Below are 23,828 nucleotides of genomic sequence, written 5' to 3'. Positions count from 1 at the left end.
CTTGCTAAGAATCCCTTGGGCATACCTGCAACCTGGGCTCCCAGCACTTTGTTCCATCCGATCCAGCATAAGTGCATCAAGCCTAACTTCTGCCATGTTTGGTGGTAACCAGTATTTAATTATCACAATTTCATGCCCTTACAAGGATTTCAATGCCAAGGCTACAACAAGGTACAGTACTGCTGAAGAACGCCCATTATTCCCAAAATCTGGACCAATATAAAGCATTGTCTGTGTATTACAACATAAAGCCTGGAATAAAGCAATTCATTACAATAGAAAGTGTGAACTATATAATGACAAAATAAAGCATAGATTGTATATTGTATGCAGTATATTATAATTTAAAGCATGGATTGTGTATGTCAATATAATCTATTGTCTTTGATATTGGACCTGTCTGAGTTCAATTTGTGTTGGGACTTAAGAACTGGCTGTTATTGACAATATCTATTCACACTTCTGCTTTTGCAGCTGCCTCAGGGAAATTATTTCAGGACCTGAATGAGCCTGGAAGAAGTCTAAATGCTTTCTCATTTTCCCCTTTCAAGCTTGATTTTCTGGCTAAACAAGTTAATCTCAATGCAGCAAGCTGCTAGATCAGCAGGCAGCACAGTCTCAGGTCTGATTGGCTCTGTGCTTGGTTAACTGCTCTCTACTAGGTAACTGATCAAGTACCCCACCTCAAGACCAAAGTACTTAGAAAGGAATCACTGTTCCTACTAATGAACAGGAACAGTCAATGAACATCCAGTAAATCCCATGTGTCTGTGGTTACACAATGAATCTGTTAGAATGCTGAATAAAATTTAGTACAATATTGCTCAGCCTTTTAAAGGAGTGACCGTACCTTGGCTGAGATAACCTGGAACTGTATTGAAGGTGGGGAAATTCGAAATAAGGGTGGGAACAGGTTCGTATAAAACATCCAGACTTGCACAATCATTTCACTTCTGCGTTTTCTGCTCATCTTATGGTTGCACAGGATTGTACTCTTTTGAATACAGAAGAGGAAAGAAAAGTGATCTAATCGAGGTAGCCTAATTGATGTATTTAGGCTACTTTATAAAATGAGTTTTGGATGATTTCCAATGATGTGGTTAGGTTAACTTTTATAGCTGTTTCTCCCTGATAGTTTTAGCTGTCTCCTCTGGTGTGCCCCTTCATTGTAGTATTTCAGACCTCTCCTTTCCCTATCATCAGGCTGTCACTAGTGACACCATCAGTAACTATATGTCAGCTTTCACCTGAAAGTTATTGACACACAGCTTTAGCTCTTCATTCTCACGCTGGGTCCCACCATGCTGCCTAACTGCCCACTAGACATTCAGGGCTGGATTTCCATGCTTCTGTCCGTGTTGGAACAGAGGCAGGCAGGCAGGCTTTAAGAATGGTGGGTAGGATCAGATTCCAAGATTCCCACCCCATTTCTGTCACAGGCAATTTTTAGAGGGCAGGATAAGAGTGCGGGTCATGAGCCTGCATGCAGCAGTTCCAAATCTTGTTGGCTCATTGGGGAGGGTAGGCATTTCAGAACCCCACAATTTTGATGGAGTTGGACCAGCTTCTGTAGGAGTTGATTGGTAGAGGGATTAGAGGGAGATGAGGAATTTTTTTTCACCCAGAGAGTTGTGGAGGTCTGGAACTCACTGCCTGAAAGGGTAGTAGAGGCAGAAACCCTCAATTCATTTAAAAGGTGTCTGGATATGCACCTGAAATGCCATAACCTGCAGGGCTACCGACCAAATGTTGGAAAGCAGGATTAAGCTGGGTGGCTCATTTTTCAGCCAGCGCAGGTTCAATATGGCAAGTGGCCGTTTTCTATGCTGTAAACTTTCTATGATCCTATATTGTTCACAGCCCCTCAGAAGAGTCGTAAACCACGAGGGAAGCTGAGTCCGGAGTCAGGAACGTTTTGACAGGTAAGTTCAAAAGGCCAATTTCATATGTCAGCATGAAATGGTGTATGAAAAGTTAATATGTTTCTCATACAGTGATTAATGATGAGGCTTTGTTCTTAAAAGGCAAATGGCTATTAAATAGACCAGCATTGTGAAGTGAAGTGGCAGAGTCAGTTTGCTCAATTGGCTAGATGGCTAGAGTGTTGCGCAGAATTTGATAATAGCCCAAATTCATTCCCTATACTGGCTTTGGTAGTTCATGGAGGCCTGCCTGTTTGTCTTACCCCATGATTTGTGTGGCATGATCCCACCACCAAGGAGTGTAACTAACTTTCTCTCTAATGGAGAGAGATGCCTATGACCCTTATACGCTTCGGTTAACTAGCATTACCATGCAAAGTGGAGGAGTTTTCAGATGCATTAGAATACAAGTGCTTTTGTGCATTGAACACTAATGATATTCAGATTTGATTGTGTCAATGGCCCCTCATGATTTAATATTTTCATTGATAGCATAGGCATCTGTTCCCTTGCTTTTAAGATTGAATAGATGGCTGAGCTCTTCGAAGTGCTGCTCAAGATCTGTTCCTCACTTCAAAGGTTGAACAGATGGCTGAACTTTTTCAATGACTTCAAAGGTTTTATTGTATTCAGCTCTGTAGGCATTGTACAGCAGTATAATGGAATCCTATTGTGAATGTTTGGCTGAGCTCCAAGCCCCGCTGTGGATTCAATTCAGCAAGGGCTATTTACAAGGGGACTGTGAGTTTATTTATCTTGATGGGTTTATGATCACTTAATAGGATTATGTCTCCTTGAAGTAGTTTTTTAATGATTTTGTTTATTTTGAGAGTTTCATGAGCATATCAAAGACTTCCAAATGTTATCATAGGGTTTAAGAGTTCTCTACATATTCAATACTGGGTGAGTGGATATGGAGGGTTGAGGGGTGTGGGTGTGGACGAGTAAGTATGGGGGACAAGGGCATATGGATGGAGCCTGGGGGTTTGGAGGAGTGAGGCGGTATGGAGGAGGCATGGGGCTATTGAGGGGTCAGGGGTCATGGAGTTGAAGGGTAGGAGGTGAGGGTTTGAGGGCCTCACACTGATCTGTTGAACTGGGTTGATGTCCTAGGGAATTGGGGGTGGCCTTTTGACTTTGCCCACCTCAGCATCCACCCACCTCCAATTCTTCCTTTGACCCTGACTCCAGCCCATCCTGCTACTCCATGATAAAACTGATGGGTGGGCGCTGCTGGGCAGGAGGCAGGGTTGCAATGTTGGAAAATGGCCAGATTCACGATTCCTGCTTCGCAGATGAAAATCTGGCCTAAATATTGCATGAGCTAGAACTTTTGCCAGCTCATTGTTGACGGGTTGTTGTGTTTGACTTACATTCAGAATTTCACACGTTAGTCACTGCTTCAACCTCCCATTCCTGCCAATATTTAACCTTGGCGTAATATTCACCAAGCCTCACCAAGTCTATTACCTTGACCTCTTGTGTTCACATCTGGAATATCAACTGCCTACATCACTGTATCATCCCCGCTGGGCTGTAGTCTTCATCACAAGAATCTCTAGTTGGACCTTTTTAGCTGCAGTTATAATTATCTCCAGACTAGGCATAATGTGACATTGGGCTTAGATTAGTTCCATATGAGCTCATTCTCTGAGCTCTGACACACACATGCAGGCTTTGTTTCAGCAATTATGAGCAGATTGAGTTTGTTGGTTATCAAAGTTGTAGTTTTGCCATGACTAAGTCAGACCCCTTCTTTGGTCTTCTAGGGCCTTTGTGTGTACAGCGGGTGTCCCTGGACATTGATTCCTCTGAGGAGTTTATTCCTTCTGAGGGTGCACCATCACAGGATCGACAACCATGCACCAATCCAGATACTCACACTCCAATGGATCCACTTTTACACTTTGTTGATGATTTATACCTCACAAGTGAGCAAGAGCAGACACTAGTGATAGGGAGAGCTGTGGAGAGTCCACCTGAGGGACGCAAACCTCTCCAAACTCTGCTCAGCTGGACATGGATGCTGAGACACGGGGCTATTGGTGGGATGGAGAATGCTAGAGGCACATCAACAGTTTTGCCAGACAATGGCATATGTGCCACCCATACTCTACACATCAGCAGAGAATGCTAGAGGCACATCAACGGTTTTGCCAGACAATGGCAGATGTGCCACCCATACTCTACACATCAGGAGACCAACTCAAGCAGTAGTGGATTGTTGATGTAGAGGATCATGAGAATGTCTACCATAGGGATAGTAGCTCACTCCATGGAGCTTTAAGCAAGTTGCACCTAGCATTTGGGGTCTAGATGAGGTTTCTTTAGGGTTCGCCTGTTACCCAAAGAATGCTACCATAGACTATTATTCATAAAAACCATTCTTGTTTATTTACAGATTGATATACATCTCAGTAACTCCACACAAGACTGTATTTCTGCTTCCCACCTGATCTGTTTCTTAATCATGTGACATTGCATCATAGTTACATCAGTGGTTAACCCTTTACTCTATATCCCATCTCCCGCCCAAGTCTTTATACGAACTCTGTACATCGTCCTGCATCTCCCCACAAACTCTCAGATTTCACAAGGTTATTCTCTGTGGTGTCTTGACTCATCTTCCTAATCTGTTCCTGATTTCGTTTCAAGTTTGAGGATGATCTTCACTTTCTTGTTGTTTGATAGGATTGTCTTCCACTTGGGTGGTTGTAGAGTTTCTTTTTGTTTCTAGTTCCTTGTCTCCATCCGGATGTAATTAGTATGCCCAAGGTTCCATTGGTTTCCTTCCCAATGATATCAAGGCTCTTTGGTTCCTTCTGATATTTCCCTGCTCAACTCAATTCTGTAAGATCTTGGTTGTAGAGCACTTTCTATTACAATGCCTTCTTTCTGTTGATCTCATATCCACACTCTCCCCCTGGGCTGTAGTACATTCAAGTCTCGTGCTCTGTGCCTGAAGCTGAAATTATGAGCTTGACTGTCTCTTTGTTGCTCCTCATGCTTCCTAACTCTCTCGTGATCATCTGGGGTAATATTAGGTTGTAATGTTTGTTATAGAGCTGGAAATTGCGTTGGCAGCTATCTCCCCATCAATAGTTCTGATGGCGAGAGCCTGTTTTTATTGGTGAGATTCTGTAGTTAAGAGAGGCAAGATCTTTGTTCTTTTTCTTCAACTCTTTGATTGTTCAAACTCCTCTTCCTGCTTCCTTGTTCAGTTGAGGATACCTAGGTGAACTGGTCACATGCACGAAACCATATTCCTGCACAAAGTTGTAGAGCAGTTTGTTAGCAAACCGAAGTCCGTTGTCTGACATCACAATGTCTGGGATATTATGTGTCACAAAAATTCTTCTTAGTGATGTAATGACTGCCTCCACCGTGATGCTGTGCAGTCTACTCACTTCAAACCACCTGGAGTACTAATCAGTGATGACGATGAAAACTTTGCCTTTAAACTCAAATAAATCCACTCCCAAGTGCTACCACAGCCTTGAAGGGAAAGTGGAGGCTGCCAGTAGTTCACTCTGCTGCTGGCCTTTCACTGCACACGTAAGGCAATTCATGAGTGACTCTTCAATGGAGTGACTGATGTCTGGCCCCCAAACTGACAGCTAGGCTTGGAATTTCATTGTTCCCAAGAGTACATGATGTATTTTTTGCAGAATGTTGAGTCGAAATGTTCTTAGGCTGACTAGCTTGTCATTAAAAATTAAGAAATCACCTATGATCGTGAGATGTTCAGAGTATTGGCAAAATACTGGGTTGTTTGCAGTATAATTCAGCCATCCATTCTGGCAAAACTCTTTTATTTGGATGCGTTTGTCATCCTGTTGTTGTGCTTGATCAATGCCATGTAATTTCTTTTCTGTGGCTGGTAAGTGTTTAGTAATGAGCGAAGTATATGCTTCCACTTCCTTTGTGCTAGGTATGACTCCAACCAATGGAGAGTTTTCCCCATGATTCCCATTGACCCCAGTTTTGCTAGGGTTCCTTGATGCCACACTTGGTCAAATGCTGCCTTGATGTCAAGGGCAGTCACTCTCGCCTTCCCATCTAAACTGATACTACATCTTGATTTTCTGAGCCAAGATCATTTCTCATTACTGTATTGATCTTATCCTTTCTTATCAAAGCTACTCCACCTCTTTTTCCTTTCTTTCTGACCTTCCAAAATATCAGATCCCCATGAAGATTTAGTTCCCAGCCTTGGTTACCTTGCAACATTGTCTCTCTAATAGCTATGATATCTATTCATTTATTTCTGCCATTAATTACTTCCATTGCACCATGAATGTTGCGTGCATTCCGTTAAAGAGACTTTAATTCTGTCTTTTTACCACTTTTCCCTCTCTGACCTTATTTGCTGGTGCATTCTTATAATTGTACATTCTGTCCCTTCCTGTCACATTTTGGTTATCATTTCCCTATTTCTACCCTCCACAATTACCCTGTCTTTTCTTTTTAACGTTTCAAATGTCCCTCACATAAACCCTTCCACCCACTGTTCAGTTTAAAGTCCTCTCTACAGCTCTAGTTACGCAACTCGTCAGGACACCAGTCCCAGCATGGTTCAGGTGAAGTAACCTCCCTCCTGTGCACCTTCCTATTGTGCAACCCACCTCTATGCACCTCTGCCCTGTGCACCTCCCTATTTTGCACCTCTTTCTATGTGCCTCTGCACTGTGCATCTCTAACCTGAACACCCCATCCCCTGAACATGCTGGTCCCATTGCAGAATGTCATTGCTACCATTAATTCTGATGGTCTTTTTTTCCTGATGTGCAATTAAACATATTCAAGGCACCTCCCATCCTGATTAACCACAAGGTTGAAAATAGCTGTCCACACAATTCTGCCAGATATTTTCCAGAGGGGACTGAGACAGCAGTTGTATTAAGTGGGCTGTAATTCAGGTGGAGCAATGCCAAGCTTCTATGTCCATCCGCATTGCTGCTCAAGCTCACCTCCATTTCCCTGGTATTTCGACCCTGGGAAAACTGAGCTGTCAAGTTAAATCTGGAATCCAATTAAAAACAATTTTAAAACACCCCACATGCCTTTTAAGGGTGTTACTTGAGCTAATAAGTACGCATCCACTTGCAGGCAGGAAATTCCCGACTTTGGCAAGTAGCTTTCTCACCAGTATCAATAAGTGGCTCCCTTAAACCCGTAAGTGGGAACGTTGGAGTTGGGTTGTGCTGCAGTTCTAAACATGAGTCATCTTTACCCCATTCTTTCTCTCAACCTACCCAATCCCCCCAACTTGTGTCTCCAGCTTGTAGGCATACTCAACATTGAAAACTAGAAAGAAATCACAAGCAGTCAGTCGCAAAGTAATTAAAATGGAATTATCTGGTTGAGTGAGCAGCTGGTATGAATTAGCAATGTTCTTGTAATAAAAACAATCTCCTATTGTTCTCTTGAGTTTTAACAAAGTCAATGAGTGATTTATTCATTCAATGTTAAAAAAACTATTTGTAAATGGGGCACAATTAACTGACTGGACACATTTAAATGCAATTTGCATTTCTTCTGGTGTCTGTCAAACAAAGTAAAAGTGGCTATTTTTACATAATAGAAATCTAGACCTGGGAGCGCTGTGCTCGCCCCTGGCCTAATGCATACCAAACCTTATGTGGGAGGTTAGTCAGGTGATGGGGGATAGTCGCGAAGTCCAGTGGGGAGTTGTGGGGGTGGGGTCAGTACTATAGTTACCCAGGAGTTAGAAGTGGTTTTAATTCTAACTTTTTCTGGATAATTATTCCTGTCAGGCAGTCAGAACCATCCGAAGTTTTGCAATTCTACATTTTTGTAACCTATGCATAAAACAGTCTGCTCATTGTCATCAGATCATATAAATATGGGACCATAGCTTCTGAGTAGTGACAATCACTGTCGGATTGCCACTGCTCTCCTATTTACTTACACGAACATGTAGCCACTCCTTTCTCGCCCGACCTTCCGACTCGAGCTGGGTGAGAAAGGTTTGGTGTAACGGGTTCCCAAGGCCTTCAGTCGAGTGCAGGAGAGTTGAGAGAATTCTGCCGTAAAACAGGTATGTTTAAAGGGAGAAGGTAAGTGTGTAAGGTAAGTGGGCATGATGCGGATGGGGGGAAGGATACTGTAGGATGGGTTGGGGGGTGTCAGGTGATCAGTGCGGGGGGTTGGGTGATCAGTGGTGGGGTGGTCAGTGAGGGTGGTCGGGAAGTATTCAGGGCTCAGGAGGGCAGACGGGGGATGGGGGGGCTGTCAGAGGGTGGGGTTTGTAGTCAGGGGTGTGGGAGGTTAGCCGAGGAGTGGGGGTGTAATCGAGAAGTCCAGTGGTGAGTTGGGGGTGGGGGAGAGGGGGCAGTCCTACAGTTACCCAGGAGTGAGAAGTATTTTTAATTCTTCTGACTTTTTCTGGGTAACTATTCCTTTAAGACAGTCGAAACCATCTGGAGTTTGCAATTTAAATTGGAATATCAAATGGTTTCCAGTGCAGGGAAATTGCCTGATGGAAGTTTGAACTTCTCGTGCAATTGCCATACAAACCTTACTGGGGGCTTCTGGGCAGTGGTGTACTCCCTGGGTACAAAGCCCCGGAGCTCAGAAATTACGAGCCATTGTATCCTTGTTTTAGTTCTTGTTTGAATTTCAAGATTCACCCTCAAGGACTTGCTTGAACACATTAACTTGCTAGATAGATCTCTCTTTCTCTCTCTCTAACTGACTGTTGTTATATGAGGGTAACTGACCCTTTGCATCCCCAGGTCCTTACAGTCAATTTCAAATAGGAGAGCAGGAGCTGTCTAATATCTTTGCAGCTAAGGGCACATCCTGATATGGAACTGGGCCAAACTGAGCAAACCTTTGATCCATGGTCCATGCTGAATCAGCTGACCCTCAGCTGAGGCAATACAATGAGCCTCAGTTTTCCTGGGTGAAGGAGAGCAAAATCTGCCAGTGTTTCTTCTCCTGGTCACTGGTCACTATCCACTCACTGAAGACTGGAAACACATTTGGATCTAATTCAGGACACCAAACTTTAGGAAGGATGCTAAGGCTTTGGAGACGGTGCAGAGAAGATTTATCAGAATGATACCAGTTTTGGAAAGTTGGAAGCTAACACAGCATGGACTATGGAGCCACTAGAGAAGCTGGGATTGTTCTCCTTGGAACAGAGTAGGTTAAGAAGAGTCATAAATGCTCATCATGACCTGAAGCATTAATTCTTTTCTCACGACAGATGCTATCTAATCCACTGAGTACTTCCTGTTTTTATTTCAGATGTCCAGAATCTGCAGTATTTGATGTTTGTGTTAGGTTAAGAGGAGATCTAATAGAGAAAATAAGGAGAAACGGTTTCTTATGGCAGAAGGGTCAGTAACTGAAGGACACAGAATTAAGGCGATTGGCAAATGAACTAGAGGGAAATGAGGAGAAACACAGTGAGTTGTTGTGATCTGGAATGCACTGTCTGATAGGGTGGTGGAAGCAGATTAAAAAATAAATTTTCAAAAGGGAATTGCATATATATTGGGAAAGCAGAAATTTACAGGCAAGTGGCACTAATTGAGCAGTTCTTTCAAAGAGCTGGCAGAGCCATGATGAGTTGAGTGGTCTCCTCTGTCCTCTCAGGTTCTATGATTGTCTGGACGGGTTTTGGGTAAGGAGTGGATTAAGCCACGTTTATGATGCAATATGTAGCCTAAAGATTTTCATTACCTGTGCTCAGACATGAAGAACTGCCTCTAGGATGAGTTGCTGGATTGCTGCCAGTGCCTATAAGAATACCTCAACACCAATAAGGAAAAAGAGTGCCAAAATTGAAGGGGAGTCACCCATCAAAGTGGGGTGATGCATTATGAAAGTGCTAAATAGTTAGCAGTGGTTGTGCTGAAGGAACATGTACAGACTGGACTTGAATGCAGAACCCACTGAAGATTACTGTGTGCATTCCAGTGTAATGGCCCCTTCAGGCAGAGTCAGGATACTAAAACCATGAACTCACATAGGTATGAGACACACCTGAATGTGGGGACAACAGGTAAACAGTTCCACAAATTTATGTATGTTCAGTTCTTTGAAAGGCAACACTCACTACTTTATTTCCGAGTGATAGCACACACAAGGTCCTGACTGGGAATAGAATTACAGAATGGTTACAGCACAGAGGAGGCCAGTCATGTCTAAATGTAAGAACAACTCAGCTAGTCCCATTATTCTGACTTTTCCAACTTCAGTTGCTTATCCGATTCTCTTTAGAAAGTCTTGGTTGAATCTACTCCACCACACTCTCAGGCAGTGCATTCCAGATCCCAACCACTTGCTGTATCAAAAAAGTTTTTCCTTACCTTGCTGTTGGTCCTTTTTCAAATCACCTTAAATTGATGTCCTCTGATACTTCCACTATCTACTCTGTCCATACCCCTCATTTTTAACATTCGTATCTATTGTCCTCTCAACCTTTTTTCCAAGGAAGTCCCTCATCCCTGGAACCATTCTTGAAAATCTTCTCTGCATCATCTCCAATGTTTTCACATCTTCCTAAAATGTGATGCTCAGCATTGGACACAAGATTCCAGTTGAGGCTGAACAAGTGTTTTATAAAGATTCACCATTACTTCATTGTTTTTGTATTCTCCAACTCTGTCTATAAAGCCTAGAATCCTGTATGCCTTTTAAGCTCTTTTTCAACCTGTCCTGCTACCCTCAATGGTTTATACATGTTTTTTTATTCATTCATGGGATGTGGACATTGCTGGCAGGGTCAGCATTTGTTGCCCATCCCTTGAACTGAGTGTCTTCTTGGCCATTTCAGAGGGTTATTAAGAGTCAACCACATGGCTGTGGATCTGGAGTCACATGGCTAAGGATGGCAGATTTCTTTCCCTAAAGAGCATTAATTAACCAGAGGGGTTTTTAATGACAATCAGAGGTAGTTGTCACTGAGACTAGCTTTTATATTCCAGTTTGATTTGACTGAATTCAAAGTCAGCAACTAGCCATGGTGGGATTTGAACCTATGTCCTCAAACCATTAAGCCTGGGCTGCTGGATTACTAGTCCAAAGATGTTACCTCTTAACATATTGAAAGGTATGGTTCCTAAATTTGCTCATGACACAAATATAGGAAGGAAAGTAAGATGTGAAGAGGACATAAGGAGGCTACAGAGGGATATAGATAGGTTAATTGAGTGGGCAAAGATCTGGCAAATGGAGTTATCATGTGGGGAAAATGTGAAATTGACTATTTTGGCAGGAAAAATAAAAAAGAAGCATATTATCTAAATGGTGAGAGATTGCAGGGCTCTGAGATGCAGAAGGATCGAGGTGTCCTTGTGCATGAATTGTAAAAGGTTAGTATGCAGGTACAGCAGGTAATTAGGAAAGCTAATAGAATGTTATCATTTATTGTGAGGGGAATTGAATACAAAAGTAGGGAGGTTATGCTTCAGTTATCTGGGGCATTGGTGAGACCACATCTAGAGTACTGTGTAAAGTATTGGTCTCCTTATTTAAGGAAGGATGTTGGTAGCAGTTCAGAGAAGGTTTACCAGACTAGTACCTGGAATGGTCTGGTTGTCTTATGAGGAAAGGTAGGACAGGTTAGGTTTGTATCCACTGGAATTTAGAAGAGTAAGAGGTGACTTTACTGAAACCTTTAAGATCCTGAGGGGTCTTGTCAGGGTGGATGTAGAAAGGATGTTTCCTCTTCTGGGAGAATCTAGAACTAGGCGTCTTGTTTCAAAAAAGGGGTCACCCATTTAAAATGGAGATGAGGAGAATTTTCTTCTCTCAGAGGGTCATGTGTCTTTGGAACTCTCTTCCTGAAAAGGTGGTGGAAGCAGAGTCTTTGAATATTTTTAAGGTAGAGCTAGATTCTTGATAAGCAAGGGGGTGAAAGGTTATTGGCGATAGGTGAAAGTTGTGGAATTGAGGTTACAATCTGATCAGCCATGATTTCATTGAATGGTGGAGCAGCCTTGAAGGGCCGAGTGGCCTGCCCCTGCTCCTAATTCATATGTTCGTGTAAAGGAATACAAGGGAATTGGTCTATTGGTTCAATTTTCATAATGTTGTTAAAGCCCTGATTTATGGATAGGGAGTACATTCACCAATTTTAATCATCTACCTTCTGCTCTTCTATACAACTATACTTTCTTGCTTTCTGTCAGTTATTTCTCTCTCCCTCTGAAGATTTAGCTTCTGGTTTAATAGTGGGTGCAAGGGCATCGCCAGCTCTCACCCAAGTGACTAGTCTTCATAGTATGTGCGTGTGGCCATATGTGTGTGTTTGTGTGTGTGTATGTGTGTGATCATATGCCTGTGTGAGTGTATGTGTGCATGTGTGTGTGAATGTTTGTCTGTGTATATGAGTGAGTTTATGTCTGTGTGTGTGAGAGTGTGTGTGCGTGTATATGTGTGTGGGTGTATGGGGTGGGGGTGGGATCTGGAGGACAGGACAGTCCTCCTTGGGGATCTACAGGTGTCGGGGGGAGTGGGAGGATCCAGTGGTCATGGGCCATGTAGGTACCAACAACATAGGCAGGGTGAGAAGGAGGCTCTGCACAGTCAGTATGATGGCTAATTAACAAGCAGAACCTCAAAGGTAATAATTTCTCAATATTACCTGAGCCACGTGCAAATTGGCATAGGAAAAATAAGATTAGAGAAATGAATCCATGGCTCAAAGACTGGTGTAGGAGAAGTGGGTTCCGGTTTGTGGGATCTGTACCGTTGGGATGGTCTACACCTGAACCGTGCTGGGGCTGGTGCCCTCGTGAGCCACCTAACTAGGGAAGTGGAGAGGGTTTTAAACTGAATAATGAGGCAAGGGATCAAATTTGGGAAGATGTGGTAAACCAAAAAGTAGAGTCAAGGCAAAAGGGACAAGTATTAACACGGGAAATGATGAGCAATCTGTCACAGAAAGGGACAGAGTATAAATCTATGAGTAAATCAACAGATAAAGCTAGACACAACCAAACTAAAGGCTCTATTTCTAAACACATGTAGCATTCAAAACAAAACAGATGAATTGCTAGCGCAAATAGAAATAAATAAGTACAATCTGATAGCCATTAGAGAGACATGGATCAGAATCTTCGGGTCGGCGAGCGGGGGCAGGGCCCACTCGCCGATGTGAAAATGACACACAGTGACGTCGGGCGTGTGTCCTGCCGAACTGTCAAAGGCCTATTAAGGCCATTTAAACACCAATTAAACTAATTAACTGAGCTGCCCGTCCAACCTTAAGGTAGGTGGGCAGGCGAAGAGCCCAGGTGGCTATTGCATTTATCATGAAACCTCATCCATGGGCGGGATGAGGTTTCATGAAGGATTTTAAAGTTTAATAAACATTTTTAATAAAATTCATCAACATGTCCCAGTTCATGTGACACTGTCACAGAAGGGGACATATCATAAATTTTTTTTTTAAATTAAAATTTTCCAAAACCAAGCTAATCTCCCAGAGGCAGCTCTGTACCTCAGTGAGATTTCTGTGCCCTTTCGACTCAGTCTACTTCCCCTGCCCACACAGGGAGTGCTCAGCGCTTCCAGGTGCGCATCACGCTGGGCAGGCCTTAATTGGTTTGCCCACATAAAATGGCGGCGCGCAGCTGATCACGAGCGTGGAGAAAATTCTCTCCATGGCTACAGGATGACATTGATTGGGACCTGAAAATTGGAGGTGACATTTAGGAAGGACAGGATGTTAGGAAAGGGTGGAGGGGTTGCTCTGTTAATTTATGATGGTACTAGCACATTAGAGAGGGATGACCTAAGTTCAGGAAACCAGGCTGTAGAAGTGGTTTAGCTTGAGATGAGGAATGATAAAGGCAAGAAGTCACTTGTGGGAGTGGTGTACAGGCCTCCTAATTGTAACTACACAGTAGGACAGAGCATAAAAGAAGAGATAATGGGAGCTCATCAGAAAGGTACAGCAATAATATGGGGGATTTTAATCTACATATAGACTGGAAATCAGGTGGGTAAAGATAGCCGAGATGAGGAGTTCATAGAATGTTTTCCGGATAGTTTCTTAGAACAGCACATTCTGGAGCCAACCAGAGAACAGGTATACTAGACCTGGTATTGAGCAATGAGACAAGATTAATTGATAACCTTCTAGTGAAGGCATCCCTAGGTAGCAGAGATCATAATATGCTTGAATTTTATATTCGTTTTGAGAGAGAAAAGAGCGCATTCAAGAATAGTAATTTAAACTTAGATAAGGGCAATTATGAGGGCATGAAAGCAGAGCTAGTTAAAGTGAACAGGCAAGTGAGGTTAAGGGATATGTCAACAGAAGTTCAGTTCCACATATTTAAAGGGATATTTCAGAATACACGGAATATATACATTCCAATGAAAAAGAAAAATTCCAAGGGCAGAAATTTCCCCCTGTCGGAGGGAGGGAAGTTCAGGAGCGGGCATGTGCAGGCGCACCTCCAATCGCCGCCCATGATCGGGGGTGCACTGCCATTTTATGTAGGTGGGCCAATTAAGGCCCACCCAGCGTGACGTCCGCCAGGAAGCACTATGCACTCCCTGTGTGGGCAGGGGGGCGGGGATTCCCTCAGCCGGAAGTGTGCTCTTTCACGCATGCGCATGAAAGAGCGCACCCATTTCCCTGAGGCTAAGTGCTGCCTCAGGGAGATTGGCGCCAAATTCAAAAATGTTAAATGTTAAAAATAGAAAAATAAAATTTCCCTGACATGTCCCCTCATGTGACACTTTTATTAAGTTTTTAAAAACCTACATGAAACCTCATCCCGCCCGTGGATGAGGTTTCATGCTTTCTCTGAAGCCCGCCAGGGCTCCCGGCCTGCCCGCCAAACTTAAGGTTGGACGGGCCAGTCCTTTAACTACTGCAATTACTTTTTAAATGGCCTCAATAGGCTGTTGACAGGTTGGCGGGCGCACAGCTGATTTGGCTGCGCCCCTGCCGACCTGAAAATTGAAATGACGTGGGGTGGCATCGGGAGTTCTGCCCGACGTCATCCCCCGTCATTTTACGCATTGGCGAGTGGGCCCCGTCCCTGAACGGCGACCGGGAAATCCTGCCCCAAGGGGAGGGCCCACCATCCGAGGTTAACTAAAAAAGTTAAAGTTAGTATTAAACTTAAAGAAAAAGCATATAATTACACAAAGACAGGTAGCAGGTCAGAAGATTGGAAAGAATATAAAGAGCAGCAAAGAATGACAAAAAGATTAATAAGGGGTAAAATTAGAGTATGAGAGAAAACTAGCTAGTAATATAAAGACGGATAGTAAGAGTTTCTATAGATATTTAAATAAGAAAATAGTTAACAAAGTGAGCATTGATCCTACAGTAAGTGCGTCTGGGGACTTGATAATGGAAAGTAGGGAGATGGTGGATGAACTAAACCGGTATTTTGCTTCGGTCTTCACTATAAAGGACACAAGTAACATCCCAGAAATAGCTGTAAATCAGGAAATGGAAGGGAAACTCGGGAAAATTACAATCACCAGGGAAGTGGTATTGAGTAAATTGCTGGGGTTGCAGGCTGACAAATCCCCAGGTCCAGACGCACCTCACCCTGAAGCCTTGAAAGAAGTGTTTAGTGAGATAGTTGATGCACTGGTTTTAATTTTCAAAATTCCATAGTTTTGGGGAAGGTTCCATTAGATTGGAAAATAGCGAATATAACTCCATTATTCAGAAAGGGAGGGAGACGGAGGCCTGAATTTTTCCCGTGTTGGGCAGACATGTTGGGAGTGGGCCAGGTGTTCACGGACCACACTGCTATTTTATGTGGGCGGGCCAACTAAGGCCTGCCTAGCTTAATACACAAACAGTAGCGCTCAGCGCTATCTGTACGGGCGGTCAGAGGAGGGAGAGTCGGGGCCAGCACTCTTTCACACATGCACGCAAAAGAGCGCTCCAATCTCCGAGGCACGGGACTGCCTCAGGGAGATTGAAGTGCTTTTGAAATTAATAAATAAAATCAATAAAAATTTAATGAAACATGTCCCCTCATGTGACTGTGTCACATGACATGGGACATGTTTTTATTTTTCAGGAAAACATTTTATTTAATTCATGAAAGCTTTAGGAAACCTCATGCTGTTCTTGGATGAGGTTTCCTAAAACATGTAAAGGCCGCTTGGCCTTTTCACCTGCCGGACAACCATAAGGTTGGCAGCATTAACTTGACATTCCTTAATGGCCTTAATAGGCTCATCAACTATCTGCAGAAGCACAGCCGACTCCGGGGCGCGCCCGCCAAACGAAACATCGTGAGACAGCGCGATGACATCGGGACACACATCCATCATTTTATGTGCCAGTATGTCAGGCCCGCCCCTGCAGGCCGACTGAAAGATCCTGGCCAGAAAGCAGGAAACTACAGGCCACTTAGCCTAACATCTGTCATAGGGAAAATGTTAGAAGCTATTATTAAAGATGATATAGCAGGATACTTAGAAATATTCAAGGCAATCAGGTAGAGTCAACATGGTTTTGTAAAAGGGAAATCGTGTTTAACCAATTTATTAGAGCTCTTTGAAGGAGTCACATGTGCTGTGAATAAAGGTGAACTAGTGGATGTACTATATTTAATTTCCAGAATACATGATAAAGTGCCACATCAAAGGTTATTGCAGAAAATAAAAGCTCATGGTGTAGGGGGTAAGATATTGGCATGGATAGAAAGTTAGTTAGCTAATAGGAAACAGAGAGTTGCTCTAAATGGGTCTTTTTCTGGTGAGCAGGATGTGACTAGTGGTGTGCCACAGGGATCAGTGCTGGGGCCTCAACTATTTACAGTTTATATAAATGACTTGGATGAAGGGACTGAAGGAATTGTTGCTAAATTTGCTGATGATACAAAGATAGACAGGAAAGTAAATTGTGAAGAGAACATAAGGAGGCTACAAAGTGACATAAAAACAAAAAAACTGCAGATGCTGGAAATCCAAAACAAAAACAGAATTACCTGGAAAAACTCAACAGGTCTGGCAGCATCGGCGGAGAAGAAAAGAGTTGACGTTTCGAGTCCTCATGACCCTTCGACAGAACTTGAGTTCGAGTCCAAGAAAGAGTTGAAATATAAGCTGGTTTAAGGTGTGTGGGGGGGCGGAGAGGGAGAGAGAGAGAGAAGTGGAGGGGGTTGGTGTGGTTGTAGGGACAAACAAGCACTGATAGAAGCAGATCATCAAAAGATGTCACAAACAACAGAACAAAAGAACACATAGGTGTTAAATTGGTGATATTATCTAAACAAATGAGCTAATTAAGAATGGATGGTAGGGCACTCAAGGTATAGCTCTAGTGGGGGAGTTCAACTGAAATTCCACCCCTCATGTTTCGAACCCACCCAGGATTACAGGTATCTCTGGGACATAAAACGTTTCTCGGACTGCTGTTCCCGTCACATTCTGAAATCCACACTCAGTGCCATGCACCGCCATATGAACACACTCGACCTCTCCCTCCAGCAGCACCGCCGTACCCTTTTTCAAAGCTGCGCGTGCCCCCAGTTTCATTTTATTCTTCGGCTCATCCGACGCCTCAACAAGAAACTTTTTCTCTTTCTCTCAAGTGCTAAGGAACGCAAGCTCCAACAACTCATCGACACCAACACCCATCTAGGACCCTCCACCCCTGCCTGTCCCTCCGTCCCCACCCTTTCTTCCAATCCCAACCCCAGCCGTGTATTCACTATACCCCCTGACCTTCCCCTCTCCGATGCTGAACGTTCAGTGCTCAGCAAAGGACTTAGTTTCATACCCTTACGCCCTCACCTCAATGAATTTCGGGCTCGGCATGATGCTGAACTCTTCTTCCGCTGTCTTCGTCTCCGGGCTCACTTCTTTGGGCAGGAGTCCTCTCCCCATTCAACGGATCCTTTTATCCACCTCCAATATTCTCCCTCCACCTGGACCCCTCCCTCTGGATTCTTACCTTCTCTTGATCTTTTCATTGAGAACTGTCGGCGCGACATTAGTCGTCTCAATTTCTCTGCTCCTCTCACCGATTCTAATCTCTCTCTCTCTGAACTTACTGCACTCCATTCTCTCAGGTCCAACCCTGACATTGTCATCAAACCCGCTGACAAGGGTGGTGCTGTTGTTGTCTGGTGCACTGACCTCTACCTCGCGGAGGCTGAGCGTCAACTCGCAGACACTTCCTCCTACCTCTCCCTGGACCATGACCCCACCACTGAACATCAAGCCATTGTTTCCAGGACTGTCACTGACCTCATCTCCTCTGGGGATCTTCCTCCCACAGCTTCCAACCTGATAGTCGCCCAACCTCGGACGGCCCGCTTCTACCTCCTACCCAAAATCCACAAACAGAACTGCCCCGGTAGACCGATCGTCTCAGCTTGCTCCTGCCCCACAGAACTCATTTCTTGTTATCTTGACTCCCTTCTCTCTCCCCTTGTCCCGTCCCTTCCCACCTACATCCGTGATTCCTCTGACACCTTACGTCACATCAACAATTTCCAGTTCCCTGGCCCCAATCGCTTCCTCTTCACCATGGACGTCCAATCCCTCTACACCTCCACCCCCCACTAGGATGGTCTGAGGGCCCTTAGCTTCTTCCTCGAACAGAGGCCCAAACAATCCCCATCCACCACTACCCTCCTCCATCTGGCTGAACTTGTTCTCACACTGAACAATTTCTCCTTCAACTCTTCTCACTTCCTCCAAATAAAAGGTGTGACTATGGGTACCTGCATGGGCCCCAGCTATGCCTGTCTCTTTATGGAGTACGTAGAACATTCCTTGTTCCAGTCCTACTCCGGCCCCCTTCCACAACTCTTTCTCCGGTACATCGACGATTACTTCGGTGCTGCTTCATGCTCTCGTCGGGACTTGGAAAAATTTATTAATTTTGCTTCCAATCCCCACCCCTCTATCATTTTCACGTGGTCCATCTCTGACACTTCCCTTCCCTTCCTTGACCTCTCTGTCTCAATCTCTGGTGATAGACTGTCCACCAATATCCATTACAAACCCACCGACTCCCACAGCTACCTCGACTACAGCTCCTCACACCCCGCTTCCTGTAAGGACTCCATCCCATTCTCTCAGTTCCTTTGCCTCCGTCGCATCTGTTCCGATGATGCTACCTTTAAAAACAGTTCCTCTGACATGTCCTCCTTCTTCCTTAACCGAGGTTTTCCACCTACGGTCGTTGACAGGGCCCTCAACCGTGTCCGGCCCATGTCCCGCGCATCTGCCCTCACGCCTTCTCCTCCCTCCCAGAAACATGATAGGGTCCCCCTTGTCCTCACTTATCACCCCACCAGCCTCCGCATTCAAAGGATCATCCTCCGCCATTTCCGCCAACTCCAGCATGATGCCACCACCAAACACATCTTCCCTTCACCCCCCCCTATCGGCATTCCGTAGGGATCGCTCCCTCCGGGACACCCTGGTCCACTCCTCCATCACCCCCTACTCCTCAACCCCCTCCTATGGCACCACCCCATGCCCACGCAAAAGATGCAACACCTGCCCCTTCACTTCCTCTATCCTCGCCGTCCAAGGGCCCAAACACTCCTTTCAAGTGAAGCAGCATTTCACTTGCATTTCCCCCAACTTAGTGTACTGCATTCGTTGCTCCCAAAGTGCTCTCCTCTACATTGGAGAGACCAAACGTAAACTGGGCGACCGCTTTGCAGAACACTCGCGGTCTGTCCGCAAGAATGACCCAAACCTCCCTGTCACTTGCCATTTTAACACTCCACCCTGCTCTCTTGCCCACATGTCTGTCCTTGGCTTGCTGCATTGTTCCAGTGAAGCCCAACGCAAACTGGAGGAACAGCACCTCATCTTCCGACTAGGCACTTTACAGCCTTCTGGACTGAATATTGAATTCAACAACTTTAGGTCTTATGCTCCCTCCTCCATCCCCACCCCCTTTCTGTTCCCCCCTTCCTTTTGTTTTTTTCCAATAAATTATATAGATTTTTCTTTTCCCACGTATTTCCATCATTTTTAAATATTTTTAAACCTTTTATGCTCTCCCCACCCCCACTGGAGCTATACCTTGAGTGCCCTACCATCCGTTCTTAATTAGCACATTCGTTTAGATAATATCACCAATTTAACACCTATGTGTTCTTTTGTTCTGTTGTTTGTGACATCTTTTGATGATCTGCTTCTATCAGTGCTTGTTTGTCCCTACAACCACACCAACCCCCTCCACTTCTCTCTCTCTCTCACCACCTCCCCCCCCACACACACCTTAAACCGGCTTATATTTCAACTCTTTCTTGGACTCGAACTCAAGTTCTGTCGAAGGGTCATGAGGACTCGAAACATCAACTCTTTTCTTCTCCGCCGATGCTGCCAGGCCTCTGAGTTTTTCCAGGTAATTCTGTTTTTGTTTTGAATTTCCAGCATCTGCAGTTTTTTTGTTTTTATTTTCCAGAAAATACATGCCCAATTTACACTGACTCCCAGTCAAACAATACTTTGATTTTTAAATTCTCATTCTTTTTTTCAAATCCCTCCATGGCCTCACTATCTGTGTAACCTCTTCCAGGCCCACAACCCTCCAAGAGATGCACAGTCCTCTAATTTGGGCCTCTTGAACACAATGATTTAAATTCTCCGCCATTGGTGCCTGTTCCGCCAGCTACCTAGGCCCTAAACTCCAGAATTCACTGCATAAACTTCTCCTCCTCTTAATCTCACTCTCCTCTAAGACGGTCCTTAAAACCCACCTCTTTGACCAAGCTTTTGGTCATCTGACCTAATATCTCATGTCCTGGTTGGTTTAAAATGCCTCTGTGAGGTATCTTGGAATGTTTTATTCCATTAAAGGTGCTATAGAAATATAAGTTCTTGTTGTTGTAGCAATTCTCCCCACCCGTTCAATGTGTAATTAAAAAATATGATTAATTAAAGTTTATGTATTTAATTAAATTAGTTTAAGTTTTGCTTTTAACTAATTAATTGATCCATTTAAGATTAAATTAAATCTTTACCTGTAGACTTACACCTCGTGTCTCCTTCTGCTGAGAGGTTGCAATTTCAATTATCTTCTGCGGTACCGTTCACGGTTTCTTAAAGTTCTGGATTTTACCAGTTTTTTTGTGGTTAGTAGCGGCCTCATGACCTGGTGAGTACAGCACAGACACAGCCAAGCCACTGACAGAGGCAGTGACAGCCGAGGTCACTCTCACTCAGAGGACTGTGGGACGGCCGATAATGCTGAGCTTCAGACCAGTAACATGCTCCCGTGGTCAACAAGGCAGAAGATGCTGCAGCTGCAGTGTGAGGTGCAGCAACATCTGGCAGAGTTTCCAGAGCCTTTGCACGCTTCTGCACAGATGGTGGAGTGATCCATCCAAACCACGAGTGCTCCCATGATTCTGATGTGTAAGGGCATGGCTTCCTCCATTGAGAGGCTAGCGACACTGATGGAGATCCATAGCATCAAGAGCAACAATTTCTACTTCTATAGTTGATTTATAATTGATTTCTAATTTTATAACACAATGAAACATCCCAAGGTACTTCCCAGCGGCATTATACACCAAAGTATGATGACCAAAAGCTTGTTGAAAGCGCGAGGTTTTAAGGGATACTGTACTTTAAAGGACGACAGTGAGGCAGAGAAGTGGAGAGTGTAGGGAGGGAATTCCAGACTTTGGGGCCTAAGCAACTGAAGGCACAGCCATCAATAGTGGAGCAATTATAATTGGGGATGCTTAAGAGGCCAAAATTAGAGGAGTGTGATATCTCGGAGGGTTGCAGGGCTGGAGCAGCTTTGAGGTAGGGAGGGGTGAGGGCATGGAGGGATATGAAAACAAGAATGAGAATTTTAAAATCAAGAAGTTGCTCGACTGAGGTCCAATGTAGGTCAGTGAGCACAGGCTCCACACAAAGGACGCCAGAGATGCACAAGGATCTGCATAGGATCACCATCTCCATGATCTCTGAGGAGCAATGGCTGAGTGAGAGGGGGACAGGATGCCTGGAGCCATTGCCAGGGACTCCTCAGGTGAGCAGGGAGGGATCAGGCTGCCCTGAAAGGGTAGAGGAGCAGCTGTCTGCAGTGTCTGCTGACTCCTCTCAGGGTTTGTTTGGAATGGACGACAGGCCCTTTTTGCCCCTGACATTGACACCAGCATCCCATGAATCTGCGGAGACAGGGCTAGCTCCTGCACCTGTGAAGGAGAGCCTCAGTGTGTCAGGGCTTTCCAGGCCTCAGGCAATTAGAGGATAACCATCATGACTATCAAAATCCATGGAGCTGAAAAGTTAACAGCCTGGCTCCCACTCAGCTGACAGCACAGGGGAAGCACCAAATCAGAGACCTGGAAGGATGTCAAAAGTCTGTTCAGCTGTAGTTGGGTTGCACATAGCTAGATCTTGATGTTAGATGTTATCTTAACATAAATTTGTTTTAAATGAATTGTGATATTGTGGACCACATGTTGTTGCCTTAGCTGATGATATGGTAAGGGAAATAAAGGACATGATAATATGTCTGCAGGGGAGTGGAAGATTTATAGCATTGATAGGGTGTGTAAGTCAGGCTTGTGCCTGTATTAGCATGGTGCAAACCTTCTTTGTGTGTCACTCAATGCCCTTTGCCTGCTGTCCCTCAGGGTCTTCATCCCATTGCACCTGGTCATAATTTCCCCCCCGCTCCCAACCGAATCCTCATCCTCCAATGAGGCATCAGGCTCCAGGATGTCTTGATTGTTCAAAGCTCCTCTCCTTGCTGAGGTATATTGAAGGGCTCCATCAGGTCGATCCAGACATCAGAACCACATCTTCAGAATGTTGGGCATTTATGATTGCCTTAGTGTGAAGGTGTTGTGGCAGCCTCCAGGGAACCAAGCAGAGACCTGAAAAATTTGTATGCAGTCGTCTCAAATGAGTTCATGAGTGAGTGGGAGCTCATCCTGTTGGGGAAGGCTGCACTGTGGGAGCCTTGATGGCCACATGTGTACAGTCAATGACACTCTGCACTTGGGGGAATGCAGCAATGACCCAAAATCCTACAGCCCTCTCAGTCTGACTGTCTGGATTGGTGCAAAGCCACCTGTACTGGCTGGTCCTCTTGAAAATGGCATTGGTGACCATCTTGATGTATCGATGAATTGCAGACTGGGACATCCCCCAAATATCCCTGGGATGATGGTGTAGGAATTCAATGTGACTGGCATTAGGTGCTCACCTCTTTCACAGAGGGCTCAGCGCATCTTCCAGCATGGCCTACAACTAGGTGACTGCCTTCCTGGACAGGTGCAGTCTTCGACGACAGTGCTACTCCTATATTCACAGGAAATTGAGCCTCCGGCAGTGGACCTTCTCTGGGTGGGATGGGGTTGGGGTGGGGAGAGGGGGCGTGGGTGCAGTGGGTATTGCCATCTGTGCTCAAGAGGCTGGTTACTAGGGGCTGCACCCTCCTCCTTCATGTCCCCTTCCAGGCTCATGATCCTGGTGCCCTGTGTTTGCTGCTGCCTCATGACCTGTGGCTGCAGCTCTCATCCTCCTCCTCACTGGGAGTCTCAAAGTAAGAGTGAGTGACACCCATGACAAATAGCTGCACTCAGTTCCCTGGGCCGGTCAACCCCCCCCTTGCTCTATACATACTGGTGCCAAGTCTGAGGGGGTACTCAAACGGAATGCCCCAGCTTTGCCCCTGATCCTGATTGCTGCCTCCACTCTTCACCCAGCTTCCTGCCAAGCGATGCTACTGCTGGCAGTGGCTGCTGACTGCAGCCAACACTGAGCTCTGGTTAACCCTCTGCCTGAGTAAAGCTGGCAAAGCTCTGAAGTGTTGTTGTTCCCCTGTACCCACTGAAAAATTAGAAAAGGCTGAGAAAACAAAACACACTATTAATTGCCTGCTTAATCTTCCCAACATGTTCCAGCATCACCTCCTCCCAGCAGCCTGGCAGCCTGCAGTAACAT

The 23,828-nt window shown here is 44.9% G+C and overlaps 1 long non-coding RNA gene across 1 annotated transcript in view; it reads left to right on the top strand.

Moving 5' to 3' along the window:
• The first annotated feature begins 979 nt into the window (after nucleotides 1-979).
• The window catches only part of LOC121285654, a 607,888-nt gene continuing 585,039 nt past the window's right edge, over nucleotides 980-23,828 (top strand). Inside the window, exons 1-2 of the long non-coding RNA XR_005944736.1 lie at nucleotides 980-1,035; nucleotides 1,861-1,922. This is a non-coding gene — a long non-coding RNA (uncharacterized LOC121285654). The remainder of the gene's footprint in view (nucleotides 1,036-1,860; nucleotides 1,923-23,828) is intronic.

This window comes from Carcharodon carcharias, chromosome 13 (genome assembly GCF_017639515.1).
Source record: "Carcharodon carcharias isolate sCarCar2 chromosome 13, sCarCar2.pri, whole genome shotgun sequence".
Taxonomy (NCBI): Eukaryota; Metazoa; Chordata; class Chondrichthyes; order Lamniformes; family Lamnidae; genus Carcharodon; species Carcharodon carcharias.
Note: the sequence above shows the minus strand (reverse complement) of the source record. Positions and strands in the feature narration are given on the sequence as shown.